This window comes from Manis javanica, chromosome 6 (assembly GCF_040802235.1).
Source record: "Manis javanica isolate MJ-LG chromosome 6, MJ_LKY, whole genome shotgun sequence".
Lineage (NCBI taxonomy): Eukaryota > Metazoa > Chordata > Mammalia > Pholidota > Manidae > Manis > Manis javanica.
This window is the reverse complement of record NC_133161.1, coordinates 4838414-4852993: the sequence shown is the minus strand read 5'-3', so window position 1 is coordinate 4852993 and position 14580 is coordinate 4838414. Positions and strand designations below refer to the sequence as shown.

General features: G+C 51.9%; 1 long non-coding RNA gene across 1 annotated transcript; it reads right to left on the bottom strand.

The window, feature by feature from the left end:
• Window positions 1-10755: 10755 nt before the first annotated feature.
• On the bottom strand, window positions 10756-14193 carry LOC118968560 (uncharacterized). Its single transcript, XR_005056293.2, has 3 exons — window positions 13626-14193; window positions 12116-12249; window positions 10756-11994 (listed from the first exon to the last, which is right to left on the bottom strand). It is a non-coding gene; the product is annotated as an uncharacterized lncRNA (long non-coding RNA).
• Window positions 14194-14580: the final 387 nt, after the last annotated feature.

Sequence of the window (14580 nt, the reverse complement as noted above, 5' to 3'; positions counted from 1 at the left end):
CTCAGTCAGCCTGGGCGCGCGGCCCAAGGCCGGTGGGGGGGGTGTCTCGGGTGGTCGCGTTGCCCATAGGTGCGCCCCAGGTCGGTGCGACCTTGGCCCCCCGGCTGGAAGTGGGGTGAGTACTCCGTCGAGAGTCGCCCCACCTCCTGCTCTAGGTTCTGAGGACGTGGTGCAGTAATGCAGAGGCTCGTGGTGGTCCCAAAAGTCACCCAAGCGCCCTGAATGCTGACGTCAGCTCCGCATCTCCCCATAAGTGGTAGTGCGGGGAGCCCACCCAGAGAAAGAACGTGACCCAGGCTGCTTGGGGGGCGCCAAGGGGACCGCCGAGGAGATAGCCCGACTCCTGGTGCGGAGATCGGCAGTTCTGCCCTCCGGCTATGGCTGTCCCTCCTCCGGGGTCCCGTAGGGGGCGCCTCCCGGGCCGCCAGAGCCGCCTCCCTTCCAAACCTGAGTTGCAGCGTCCAGGGTAACCCCCTGCGGCCTGGGCGGTGCCCTGGCTCGTAGGGATGGTTTGTCTTCTCCGCCCCGGCCCTCCAGTCCAGAAGGAAGCCAGACTGGTCAGTTCTCCGGTCCAGCCGCGGTGCTCTCCTGACACAATTGAGATGTTCTGGAGGGGCCCACATCTGGGTTCAAAAACCAAGTGATCGTCCCGGCCCCACAGGTGTGGAATTTCTTGCTTTGACCTTTCTCTGACTGGCTGCTTGTGGGAGACAGGGGACTCCATTATTCCACTGACTGCTGGAGAAACACTGGTGAGAAGCAGAAAAGGGTGGTGGAAACCCATGTGGTTACTGCACCTACTCAAAACTACTCCCCGACTGTCATTTAATCCATCTCTTAAGCTTAAAATTGTAACCCCTGTCACTGTGATGTCTGCCATGGTGCGCAAAGCACTACGTTTTGATGAGGACTGGTTTTGAAAGGGAAGATGAAGATCAGAAGCTAGCAAGCTGACAGAAGGGAAGTCAGGGAGAGCCGCTGGGAAGAGGCTGGCCGTGAGGAGCCCCTGTGTTATTTCTCAGCCTAAACACTCTCCCCGGGGCCGGGCCTGGGCCAACCAGTCTGGCTTAGCAATTTTTTTAATGTGTACTTCTTGCCGGCTGTTTTTGTGAATGTGCCCCATCATTCATTGATAAAATTAATATTTTCTGAGTTAATTTTGTTGGAGTGCAGACAAGTGCCTAGGATTCCTAAATTAAAACATTTTACCATATTAGTGTCATTTTAAGAGCTCTTTCACATTTTTTTGGTATCATATGTTAATCTTCTGAAATCTGGGTGTTATAGATTGTGCTAGAAGCTTACCAGCTATTTTTTTCCTTCTGAAAAGATACTGATAAATTTAATCGTGTATCTTCAGATCCGTGGAGTCTCAATGGAGGGAACACTGATCGTTTTGCTTTGGGGCGCCCTCTGAAACCCCATCTTCCCCCCCACCTTGCTGCACACAGTTACTTTAGCCAGTAGTTAACTGCAGAATGCCCAAGCAGCAGTGTCAACATAGTGCCCTCTGCCACTATTAGTTCTGAATGCCTGACCTATGACTTCCTTCTCAAAAATAATGCAATAAAAACTATGTTGAACAAAATATCAAAATTTTAAATAAAGACAGCATTACTGATTTTGCCTTTTGCTTCAGGCTTCAATATTGCTCAGCTCAGCACTGTTGACGATTCTGTGTTTATGAAAAATTCTGACTTTGGTATAAAATAAAATGTATTTATGTCAGTATTTACCCCTCAGGAGTAATGCAGAGGCTCGTAGTGGTCATCAATATCCATGTGAGTCTCTACATTTCCCAGCACCCGGGCAGTTAGGGTAGGAACATGTCATTAATTCTGGCCAGTGAAATGTGCATACATTCAGTATGTATGACTTGAGTTTGGTCCTAGCACTGTCACCAATCTGCTGTGACTATAAGCCAAGTCACATCTGTAAGAGGAATGGGATGTTAGATTTCCAAAGCAGTTTTCATGGGGGCTTATATTTTGTCCTGACTATATTTTGTATGTCTTTGTTAGTTTTAGTGCTCTGTTAGTCATTTTTCTACTGAGCTTTTCAAAAGTATCATTGCATAATGAATTTAAAATTAAAACAAGCAAACAAAAGACCTCTGATCCTTCACCACAGACGGTTGAGGACAATGCTCCTCAGGGGGAGGGGGCGCATGGGCAGTGGTTCCATGTGGGGCATCGTGGTTTAAGCTGACAGTAGGGAGTCTCCCACGTACAGCACTTACTGTGTGCCAGGGCTAGGGTGTGTCTCATGTTTTAGTACCTCTCTGGGAGGAGAGGGTGTTACCCCATTTTATACCACAGGTATAATGCTGTGCCCCCACTAATGCTCACACTAACATCTCCGACGCACTTGATGTACCCTTTTCTGAGTGCTGCCACCCCCAGGCTCCAGGCTATCATATTGACCTGCCCTGACCGTGCCACCTCTACCCAGCCAGGGCAACATTTCATTCAGAGAAGATCATTTAAAATGCTCAACTTAGTTGAGAAGTGAAATACGCAGTACAAGAGTTAACAGAAGAAACCCCTGACTGAGAGCTGACAGGATATTTAACATCACTTAACCTAGTTTTCCAGATTTACTTGCCAAACCCCAGCCCTGCTTTCTTCCCCCACTGTGTCTATTAATATCCCATATAAATGAAAATGACTTTGGAAACCATGAGTCATCTTTGTAGAGCAGTGACAACTTAGAAAGTCTTAGAATTAGTGGATTTAAAGTCCACAGTCCTGTCCTGCAAACTTGAAATGTTACAGTTTTAGAAAGAATCCTGGCAACCATTAAGTTCAAGTATCTGTAGACAGACATCTGTGTCTGATGAATTCCTATACTCGGTGGCAATGTGTTTTTCTGTCAGAAGAAAGGAATGAACTTTTTGATCACCTATTACATGCTAGGCATCATATTAGGTAGTTCATATTAATTATTCTACTTAATTTCTATTAGAATCCCCTGGGAGAACTCCCATAGACATTTTATAGATGACGGATGCTGAGACCAGCTCTTCAAGCATTCTCTGATACCCACCATTTAACTTCTGTCCATTGGTCTTAATTTGCTGTGCCCTCTAGAAAAGTATGGCACCCTTCTTTCTAAGCTTTGCACAATACTATTTAGTATTATTCTAGTATAATGCTGAAAGAAAGTTTAATGCTATTTAGGAAACAGGATGACCTTGGACAAACTATTCAACACCTTAGCTGCCTTGATCTCTGCCTGTGACACAGGGTTGGGAGAGAGCAGGGGTCTATATATTTGGGAAACCAGTGACTCAATTCTATGCAAAAAGCAACTCTTGGAAAAATGAAACAGCAGGGCCTGGACTGAGGACTCCTGCGAATGTTTTGATAACTCATTGGATATCAAGTGAACGGGGTGTTATCTAATCGTGAAAACCAGGGCTAAGAGTCACAGTCCAGTTTTTATTTTCCTTTAGGCTTGGACACTGATGATGTAACCTTGTGAAAGCTTTTTCTCCCTGGAGCAAATGGGGCCCTTAATGTTGATCCAAAGGGAGAAATGAAGGCACTCAGGGCCAGTGGGCAGTGCTGCCTTGGAACATCTCTCTTGACTATGCTCTCCCAGGTCCCCTTCGATTGTCCAGGGGACCCATGGAAGCCACATCCCTTAATCTGTGTCACAGATCGCCCTTCATCCATAATGCCAGGTAACCAGAGGGCTGGCCTGATCATGGAATCCAAGAAGTACTTTGGATGAAGGGAAAAGTAAAACTGCAGCAATATTCTCCCCAGACACAGACTTGCTGTTGACATCTTTTCCCTGGAGAACAGCCTGGTGTCTTGACCAGCCCCGTGCCTAAACATACCCTCAGCAGTTGTAGAGAAGGACAGATTCAGCAGGCAGGATGTGTGGCCGTGCAGGCGGGAAGGTGTCTGTTTCTAAACAGAAGAATGGCAATCCTAGCTGAAGTCAACCCCTCCTTGGCTAAGGGCAGTAGGCACATAAACACCATTAGTTGGGAGTCAAGTCTTTACTTCTGCCAACCACTGCTTTGGTAATTGTTTCACGGTTTCCCATGTGACTTTTGTCCTGGTGATCTGGTATTACTGCCCACTGGGGTGATGGGTTTGGGTTCCCTGTACTGCAGAATTTGAGTACAGGTCTGTGGTGACTCTAGACTTAGTTCTGAGCCTGGTACTTGCTATAAGCATACAGATTAACCCTGAAAAATTTGAAATTCTTCTGTTATCCAAATATGGCTCATAACTAATTTCTAACCCCTCACTTACCCATCTATTTGGGGCAAGATTAAATAATGCAAACTAATTGTCATAATTTCCCCAGCAAATGAAATTACTTTGGTAATTATACTGGCCCCAAAGTTCATATATTGTGGTACGAGTCTGAACCTTAACTTAACTGGGAAGGTGCTCACCAGTGCCGTCATTGCCATCCGTTCACATGACTTGCAGTTGCTATCCAGACCCAACGTCTAGAATGTCAGTTGTGGATTTTCAACAAGATTCCAAAAAACATATTTACCATCCCTTGGGACTGGCAGCCTTTGGAGAGCAGAGTTCCAGGTTGTGTCCTGGATTTTCAGGTGTGTGTGGACTTTGACTTGTTGACTTCCAACTCCTATTGTAGATGCTCAGTTATCCTGAATCTCAGAGAAAACTGTGTCCCTATCAAAAGGGCCCAGCCACACCCAGTTAAACCCATGAATGATCTTGCTGGCATCTATCCCTGACCTTGTACCTTAGCACTTTATGCCAGAATCAATAGATGCCCATTTGGTGCACAAACAGAGCCCACAAGATGTTTGGCTCAAGGACTCTAGACTCAGCAGAGTTCTGAGGAAGCCTCAGCCAGACCACGGGCAGTCACCTTGCCCGAGTCAGAGGCATGCTATGAAAGGCGGGAGTGGCTCTCTGGGACTCCAGTGTTCTCTCACTGCCTGGGGACAGCCCGGGAAAGGGGTCTCCGTGTGAATGCAGTGGGGAGCCCAAGGGAGACCTTCAAAGACACGGTGGTTTTTGACGACCTTCCTTATACCACGTGGGTCAACAAGGTATTGTGCAAAATGCTCCTGAATATAACTCCTAAGAGTTGCGTGAGGTTTCAGGAGAGCATAGGGAGAGAAAAACTTTCCGAGTAAAACTGTGCCGTGGGCTTGTGTAAGGTCGTTCTGCATCATTGCAACACACACTCCCAGTGACACCAACACACAAAAGACCTCGCCTCGTATTTTTTCTGTTCCCCTCACTGTAGCTTTTTTACGCCCCAGATATAACAGTAAAGCGTGATTACCAAGTACGTTGTTCTTGGACCAGCTGAGAGAACATATTCCTGTCACTGTAGCTTATTAACTGGTCATTACAAGGGGTCCCCAGCATTGAATGGATTTTTCCATGGGTGGCCAGGACACAGCATCGCAGCTAACCCACACCCATAGGGCATCCAGTAATCACCTTACCTTCCTCTTCTGGGGAGCTTGCCTCCCCACTGGTCGGGGTGGCCCCTCTGAGGCAGTGTCTGACCCCTGCCCACCAGCTCAGCCAATCATAACCACCCCCAGGTGGGGGCGTGGTCCTGGGCGGCCAGTCAGAGCCTTTCCCTGGGATTCCATGGAGCTGACGGAGCCTTACCCCCGCCCCCCGACCCGAGGCTGGAAGGCTTCTGCCTGGAGCTGCCCCAGCCGGAGGGACAGCGGCCTGGAAGATCGGGCACAGTGCCCAGGGAGAGGGCAACGTGGAGGCCTTGGTTCCTGTTGGTTCCAAACCTCTCCCTGTCCCTGTGAGCCAACGTTCCCATCTTTTAAGGTGGAAATGGATTTTTGTCTCTTAGCACTTGTAATTTTCTTAATCTTGTTTTTCTCTCTAGAATAGGGTGGGGAGGAAAAGAAGGGAGGAGAGCAGCAGAGGGCAGGAGGGGGTGTGAGCAGAGCTCGCGGCTCCTCCGAGTCCTGTTGTCTGGCGTTGCAGCCTCACCCCTCTGCCCCTCTGCCCCTCCGCCCCTCCAGCCACGTTCTTCGCTGTGGCCACGTAGCCCAGGCTCGCAGGACCGGCGGAGCCCGCGTGGCCTGCAGCACCAGCGTCTCGATCCCCCAGCGCATTCTGAATGTCTGTGGGAGCGGAAGGCTGTGCCAGTGGTAAGGCCCTCCCTCTGCGTGGGTGGGCAGCTTCCTGACTCTGCACGGCGCTGGCGGGATGCCAGGGCCGTCCTCAGAGGCCCAGCTCGACAGAGAAATCGGATATTCTTGCTACTCCGGGGATTCAGGTGGGCATCTCTCATGGCTGTCATGGAACTGGAGCGCACAAACCACCTCCTTCAGGAGAATATTTCCCTGTGTGATTGAAGAACGCCTGATTAAAGCTTACTAATGACTAGGATTATCAAGGTCCATTAGTAATTTTTCAAGTTACCTGAGCAAGAAAAAAAACAGTGATTACAGAAGCCAGGACACAGCGTCATCAGGTGAACGTGGTCACTCACTCTGATGGGCATGATTTAGTTCTTATTTTCGGTTAACCTCCCATGGCACTGTAACGAGATGCCTCTGGGCTGGGAGGATGGGCTGAGCAGAGAGGAAAGGTCATTGAGTTGATAAAAAATGTTCAGATTTCTAGTTCAGAGAATTAGCAGGATCTGCTGTAAAAGATCTTTTTTGGTTTACTTTTACCGCATTCTTTTTTTTTCCCTTTGGATACTAATACTGATTTGTGTTTTTAAGTTCAGGTTCACAGAGTAGCTACATGAGATGGTCAAAAAGCCTGCCTTGTATCCCACTACTATCTGCTTTCATTGAGAGCAAGGTAACAGAACACAAACGATGGCATTTAAAATCCATTGGGAAGATCTGCATTTATTCCAAAGATTTTCCCATTGCTCAAAATATTTTGGAACTCCTTTTTTTAAAAAAAGAAATTAATTTAGGGCCAGTTTAGGTGTGAAAAGCAAAAATATCAATGCCAATTAACTTGTAAAGGAATATTTGTGGAAGTACCTAGCAAAGTAGAAGAGGCACATAAAGGATCTAGTGGAAACTTCTGCTGCAGGTCGGAGTAAAATTCCCTTATCACAGCCTCTGCCCACATCTCAGCAGCCTGGGAGTTTGGCTCTAACTGACCCTTATTAATGAAAAATTGGATCTGTTTCAGGCTGAAATACTAGCATCCCAGGATTGCTCAGTGTGCTCTCTTTCTCCCTTATTATACAAAGAAAAAGACAATTTCAGAGGCTTCCATTTCCCACTGTATCTGTGTCAGGCAGGATCCTTGGGGAGGTAGATGCCAAGACCGGATTAGACATGTAGGAGATTTAATGAGGGAAGAGTCTGTGAAGGACGAAGGGGGAGGGGCAGGCGGGAGAGCTTCAGAGCACAGGGAGCTTTGACACGTGTGGAAGGGCAGTGAGAGGGAAGGACTGGGTGGGAGGCCTCAGGTCAGCGCGGTTCTGAGGACGCCTCAGCCAGACCACGGGCAGTCACCTTGCCCCAGTCGGAGGGGCGCTGTGAAAGGCAGGAGTGACTCTCTGGGACTCCAGTGTTCTCTCACTGCCTGGGGACAGCCCGGGAAAGGGGTCTCGGTGTGAATGCAGTGGGGAGCCCAAAGGGGAGGCTCTGGGGCTGTGAGTTAAGGATGCCTCGGAAGGAGAGCTAGGTACCACATCCCCCTCGCACCACACAGATCCATGCTTCCATGTGGCCACCCAGTTCCTTGGGCCCCTCATCCGGATAGGAGACACAGAAGGGGAAGGGGGGGATTAACTCTAAGCCATCCTGCTGCCGCTCATCTTGGGCCACATGTTCATGGTGCCCCTCCCCCACATACCTGTTCTCAGCGGCTTTCCTGGTGTGACCCAGACCTTATCCTGATGGCCCTGAGCCATCCTTCTCAGGCCAGGGCTGCAGGGTCCACAGTCACGCAGGGCCAATTGTGAGGGAGCAGCCCTGTGGGTCCCTGGGTGCCTGCATCCTCCCTTTCAACCCCTTTATGTGAAAGCACCCTGCCTTTGGCTGCTGAGCAAGGTCAATTACCCCACCAAGGTGGTGACTCTGCCCTTACCTGTGGGTCCTGGCTGGAAGGAGTCAAATGTGTGCTGGGAGCAGCTGTAGCATGTAGTTCGGTGGGACCCCAGCTGTGTCCCCTGGCAAGAATGGGTCCTCTTTTGGCACCCAGACCTTTAGCACCGCAGAGGGCAGAGTTGCAGGGACAAGAAGCAAAGAGTCTCCCAGTGGGTCACTGGAGTGATGGTACCTGGGCTGCCAGGCTCCCGGTCTGGATCTGTGGCCCACATGTGCTTCCTGTGGCACCATAGAGGCTCTGATTTAATGTACGTGCTGCATCTGAAGGAGGCTGCGTCCCAGCCCCACACAGCACTGCCCCACAGCGTGAGCCGGGCCTTCCGTCCCTCATCCCTGCTCCCCAGGAGGCCAGCTACTCCTGGACGGTGGGATGCATGGATCCCACCCCCACACTCCCTGCTGTGAAGCAGTCCCTGTGTTGGATGCTGTTGTGGGCGTTCGTGCCTGTGAGCCCTCGGGCGGTGGTACCAGCCAAGGCTCTGTGGGCAGGACGGGCAGAGCCATACCTGGACTAGGTCTCTGTGCTTTTGAGGATGAACCTCTGGCCTTCCAAGATGGAAGGGGCTGAATGTGTCCACCTTGCGGCCAAGCAGATCGTTGGCGTCTGAAGGAGCAGCACCCTGTTGGGTACGGCCAGTGTTGGTCTCGGCTGCTGACTGGCTGGAGATTCAGACGTGGCAGGTGATAGGTCATCCTTGCAAGTGGGGGTCCATCTCTGCTGCCATGACTGCTCCATGCATGCGCCCATCTTGCCAGTCCCAAGGTGGCTGGTGACAAAGGCCAGCTGCATCTGCCAGTAGTCATTCTGTACACCCAGCTCTTCAGGGCCCCTTCCCAGTGGGTGCTGTCTGGTGGGCACTAACATGGGATACAAACATCTCTACATCCTGTGCCCACTCCCAAATGTCCATGCATAAACCTCTACCCCAGACCTCCTTGTCTCTGGCCTTCTAGACCCTTTCCATTGTGTGGCTTGGTGGGTCCCACAGGACCCAGGTCACAGCGGGTGGTTACAGTCACTGGACAGTGGAGGCTCCAGTGGTATTGTTCTGGCCCCTTCTGGGCCCAGAAGCATGCCAGAACCTGTTTCTCAAAAGGAGCATGGTTCTCTGCTGTAGGTGGTCAGCCTTGCTCCAGACCCCAGGCCTGCCTTGGGGTGCTCCAGCCCGCCTTGACACCACCATTGCTGCAGTGGGCTCCCGGGGATGAGAGCCAGGCGGCCCCCATGTGACTGCTGCAACAGCACCCTGCCCACCCAGTGCTCCCAGCCCCAGCCCTCCATTCTTCTCAGTATCTCCCGCAGGAGTCAGGCAAGCTGGCCTCTGGCCCAAAGGCACACTGTATAGGGTGAATTTTGTCCCCTCAAAGAGACCTGTTGAAGCCGCCTGCACCCGTGAATGTGAGTTTATCAGGAAATAGGGTCTTTGCAGAGGTCATCCAGGTGAGGTGAGGTCACACTGGTGTAGGACGGGCCCTGATCTGATGTGACGGGGTCCGTATGGGAAGAGGGGAAGGCACAGAGATGGGCACACGCAGAGAGGAGGCCACGTGAAGACATGCACAAAGGGGCAGGCCACGGAGGACAGGAGCAAGACTAGTGCGCCACGTCCATGGCTCGTGGATCGCCGCAACACCAGAGGCTCAGAGGTGGGCATAGATCAGCTCTCTCCCTAGAGCCTCCTGGGCTCTGTGGATGGCCCTGCCCACACTTTGACTTCTGACATCGAGCACCCAGCACTGTGAGAGAATTAAGACCTGTTAGAAGCCCCACAGTGTGCCCCACTTTGTTACAGCAGCCCTGGACACCAACACACTGCCTCTCCTTACCTTTGCCCTGTGCCCTCTCCTGCCTGAAGCACCCTGTCTCCAGTCCTCCACTTTCCCATAGCTTCCTTCTGTCCCCTTCAGGGCACCCCTAAACCCCACTAAGCCCTCTGGCTCTCCCTCCGCCCTGCTGCGCTCCTGAGCCCCCACCGCTCCTGCCTCACCTCTCAGCCCTTCATTATAAACTGCCCTGCTTGATTTATCTGTAAAGCTCACCTTACTCCATGAAAGTTTAGACAACTATTGCTTAGCTTACCAATGTTTGCTGAAAGGTTTACCTGTGTTATATTTTTTAAGACTGACTTGATTGTTTTTAGAAGCCGTGCTGGACCTGAGACCTCAGTGGAGCACACGGCAGTTCTGTGCTTGAGGCAACCAGATGGCAGGGTGCGGCCCTGGGAAAACCCCAAGTCTGGGACCAGCTGCAGCCGTCCTTGGACTCAAGGCGCAGTGGCTCTGTTGCATACAGTCCCGACTCCCCGGAGACATCAGGTCTTTATGGCCCCGACTCTGCTTTGACCGGCCAGTGTCACAGGAAAGCAGAGGATGGCAGTCTGTTGGCGATTTGGACAGAGCCCACCCAGGCCTCAAACTGCCTAAGTCCTTTCCCAGCTCTGAGTAGGAAAAGAAATTACATTGCAGACCTTCTGACCCGAAAGTCAATGCACAGAGAGGGGATAGGACGGCTCATCGCAAGCGTGAAGCAAAGGCAGTTTACTTTCAGCATTGCAACAGCCGCATTTATACCCAAGCCTCAATTTTAATTAAGCAGAGAATGACTCAGCTCCAATCACGGCCAGAGAACCAGAGAATCAGCGAGTTCTCTGAGCGCAGTGAGTATTGTGGGAGCTGCCGGGTGAGGGGCTGCCTGGAGACCAGCTGGGCCCTTGGTGGGCCCCGTGGCTGCCCACTGCCTGCTGGCCACGTGTTCTGTCCCAGGTGTGTGGGCTGCAGAGTGTGACTGTCATCCTCACCGCAGGCTCCCAAGCGTTGGAACGGGAGCCCTCCAAGGCCCTCGGCTCGCCGCCCTTGCCAGGGGAGGGCTGCGCACTCTGCTGCACCTCTGTCCGCAGCAGGTGGGGTCTGGATTTGAGTGCCCCCCTCCCTCCCCAGTGCTGATGGCAGCACCTGCCTGGCTTCCCCATCCAGGCAGTGGGCTTCCGCCTCGCTTGGCCCTTTATTCTGAGGCTTGAAGGAGGAAGTTATGTAAAAGCAGTTTGTAAATTGTGAAACCCTCTCTAAACATGTATTTTCATTATCACTATTACATCCAGGGATCAGAGAAGCCTGTGGAACAAAGGACCCAAGTTCCTTCACGAGAGTGTCACGCTTCGCTGTTTCACGCTCACCCGCAGGAGTGAGGTCCAGCCGGGGCAGAGGGCGCTGGCGGTGTGGGGTGGGACAGGGCTTGGCCCAGGGGCGTCTGGGTCCCCCAGGATCCCTGTGATCACAGACTGTGATGGGTGTCCCAGGCCCAGTAGAGCGGAGCCAGGCCAGCCCCTCCCAGTACAGCTGTCTCCTCACGCAGGGATCTTTGAGGCTTACGGGGGATGGCCCCCCATTTCAGGCAGAGCTGAGGGTGTGCTGGCACAGCCCTGGAACCCAACCTCCCTTTCCTGCCTGCCTTTCAGTAACAGGGTATAGCTGGGGGCCCCTCTGCCAAGAGGACACCCGTTACTAACCCAAGAGCAGGAAGGCCCCCCAACCCCTTTCACCATCGATGGGCTTTTGGGGGGAGAGTGGAGTCGCTCAGGCTCTCAGGGGCCCAGCCCAGAGGAGGCTGTGTTGAGGGAGTCACTAAAGGGTGCCCTTTCCAAAACTCACGGAAAAAAGGGGGGGTTTCTTTTGAAAAAAAAAATCGCAGTTCATCTGGATGAAGATGCCACACTTAATCTGGATGAAGATTCGCCTGCAACATGAGGAGGGCCGCCTTCGGCCAGAGAGGTGCACTCACTCGCTCAGCCTCAGGGGGCCCCAAGACAAGCACACCCAGCTCCCCGTGGTGTGGGGGCCCTGGAGTCACCCCTGGTTGGGCTGTGCAGTCATGGTCCTTATCCCGATTGTAGTGGCGCCTTCTCTTGGATGTGATCTCAGATGTTTTTCTTCTAAGTAGAAGAGGTATAAATACACATTTTATTTTTAAGTGTTCATGAAGATCAGAATCAGAGTGTTTAAAATAGGGAGGATTGCAAAGGAAAAAATACTGGTAAGACAAGCTATTTGTACCTTGTCTTGCCCTCTTCTTGGTTTCGATGATCTTGTAGCTTATCCCGAGATAGATGCTCATGAAATAGTTATTATTCAGCCAAAGGCACTTATTGACCACATGACTTCCTCATGGCCAGCATGTACCATGTTCTCTGAGGGACACAGAGAAGAAAGTGCAGGCCCCACCACACAGAGGGGATACCCCGGGCTCTTTTGCTGGAACACAGCCATCCCTGACTCATCAGTATTAGGAGCTAACGTTTATTCCGTGTGAGGTGCTTTCAGTCCACCTCTGACCTTTAACACATTCTTAGGTGGTTGGTATTGTCACTATTTCACAGATGAAGAAATCATGACTTAGGAGGTTTAAATAACATGGTCAAGATCACAGCAACAAGGGCCAGAGCCAGGACCTCATCCAGGCCTCCTGGCCCCAGAGCCGAGGCCAGACTGCGGAGCAGCAGGGAGGGGGCAGCCGGGCTGAGTGGTCTCACTTGAAGCCTGAAGGACCCCTACTTTGCCTGGGACCCCCGGAGACTTCCTTGGTAGCTGCTCTCCACTCCCCTAGATGAGCATTTCAGCTCCACTCCCTCAAGCCTCCAACACTCTCCTATCCTCTCCCCCAGCTGGTTATTCTGCAGCCCCGTTCCTCTGACCGAGGGACAATCGGAAGGGAACCTCCAGCGCGGCCCACCCTCCAGACCCCCCTACCAGCAGCAACAGGATGACTTGTTACCTATTAAGAGGCCAACTGTGCGTGCTCCCCTCAAGAAACCCTCTTCCTTCCCTAAATACCACCCCTCTCCTCTACCAGCAACGATTCCCTCTCCCTTCTGTGCTACCCGTGTGGCTTTCTCTCACACGGTGGTTCTTAGTCTTGGCCGTGTTGGAGTCACTTGGCAAGGTTTTTTTTTTATTATTATTAAAGTATCATTGATAAACTATTTTATGATGGTTTCACATAAACAACACTGCAGTTTCAACATTCACCTTATTATCAAGTCTCACCCCCCCACTGCTGTCACTGTCCATCAGCGTAGTAAGACGCTAAGAGTCATTACTTGTCTTCTCCGTGCTGTACCGCCTTCCCCATGACCTGCCTATACTGCTATTGTAAATTATCGTGCCCCTTCATCCCTATCTCCCTCCCCACCCACCCTCCCCAGTCCCTCCCCTTTGGTAACCGCCAGTCCCTTCTCTGTGTCTGTGAGTCTGCTGCTATTTTGTTCTTCAGTTTTGCTTTGTTTTTATACTCCACAACCTGGCAGGTTTTAAAACAAAATGAATGGGGGCCTGGTCCCCAAAGACTTCTACTTGATTAACCTGGATTTCTACCCAGGCATCCGGAGACTTACCCCTCCCCACTGATTCTAACCGGCAGCCACAGCCAGGAGCGTACTTCCACGGGCCCTCCCGCCGGCTGCCAGGGCACAAACGTGCCGCTCTTCCACTCACATTGCCCGGCTGCTGCCCCACCTCTCCGCTCCCCTTTACGGCCAGACCCCCACAAGGAGCAGACCAGTCTTACCACCGCTCCTTTTCCTCCTGACTTTTCTCTGTAGATCCTTCTCCAACCGGCCTTCGTGCTGCACTCCACTGACGGCCCGGCCACGTCAATCTGCAGCCGCCATCCTCCTCACCTCCCAGCAGCACCGAGGAGCTGGTATGCTCGTTCTCAAAGCACTTCCTTCACTTCCTCCCAGCACCACCTTGTTCCACCTCGCTGGCTGTTTCTCACGGTCTCCGTTGCTGGTTCCCCCTGATCTCACACTGGGGCAGGGATCTCTCCCCTTCCCTGGGTGCACTCACTCCCCTGCTGTGCCTGTCCAGCCATGGGGCTCTATAAATCATCTGCTCACTAAGAACCCCACAATTACACGTCTGGTCTGGACCTCTTTCCATGAACTCCAGACTCATATGTCCAGATGCCTGCTTGACCTCTCCACTTGGGTGGCTCACTGACATCTCAAACCAGATATACCCCAGACTAAAACCCTTCCACCCCCAAAGCATCCGCCTCACACTCTCCCCTTGCACAGTGGCCTTGCCAGCCTTCCTGTGACTCAAGCCAAAACCTGAATTGTCTCTGATGCTTGCTTTGTGCCTACTTCCAGGCCCATCAGCAAATCCAGGGGGCCTGCTTTCAGAACCCCTGCTAACCCTCTCGGTGCTGCTGTGGCCACACTAGACCTGGTTCCTAGTTTCTGCTTCCGCCCCCACCTGCTATGGTTTACTCTCAAAACACTATTAGTGGCCCTCTGCCTAAAGCCCTCTGAAGCCTCTGCCTGTCACTCATGTGAAAGCCCACATCCCTGCAGTGGCCGACAAGGTCTTTATGCTGTAGGCTTCATCTCCTCCTTGCCCTGCCCCAGCCACTGTTCGCCTAGCTGTTGCTACAATACCAGACTCCCTCCTACCTCAGGGCCTTTGCACTGGATACTCCTTCTGCCTGAAATGTTCTTTTTGTAGATATCTGCGTGATC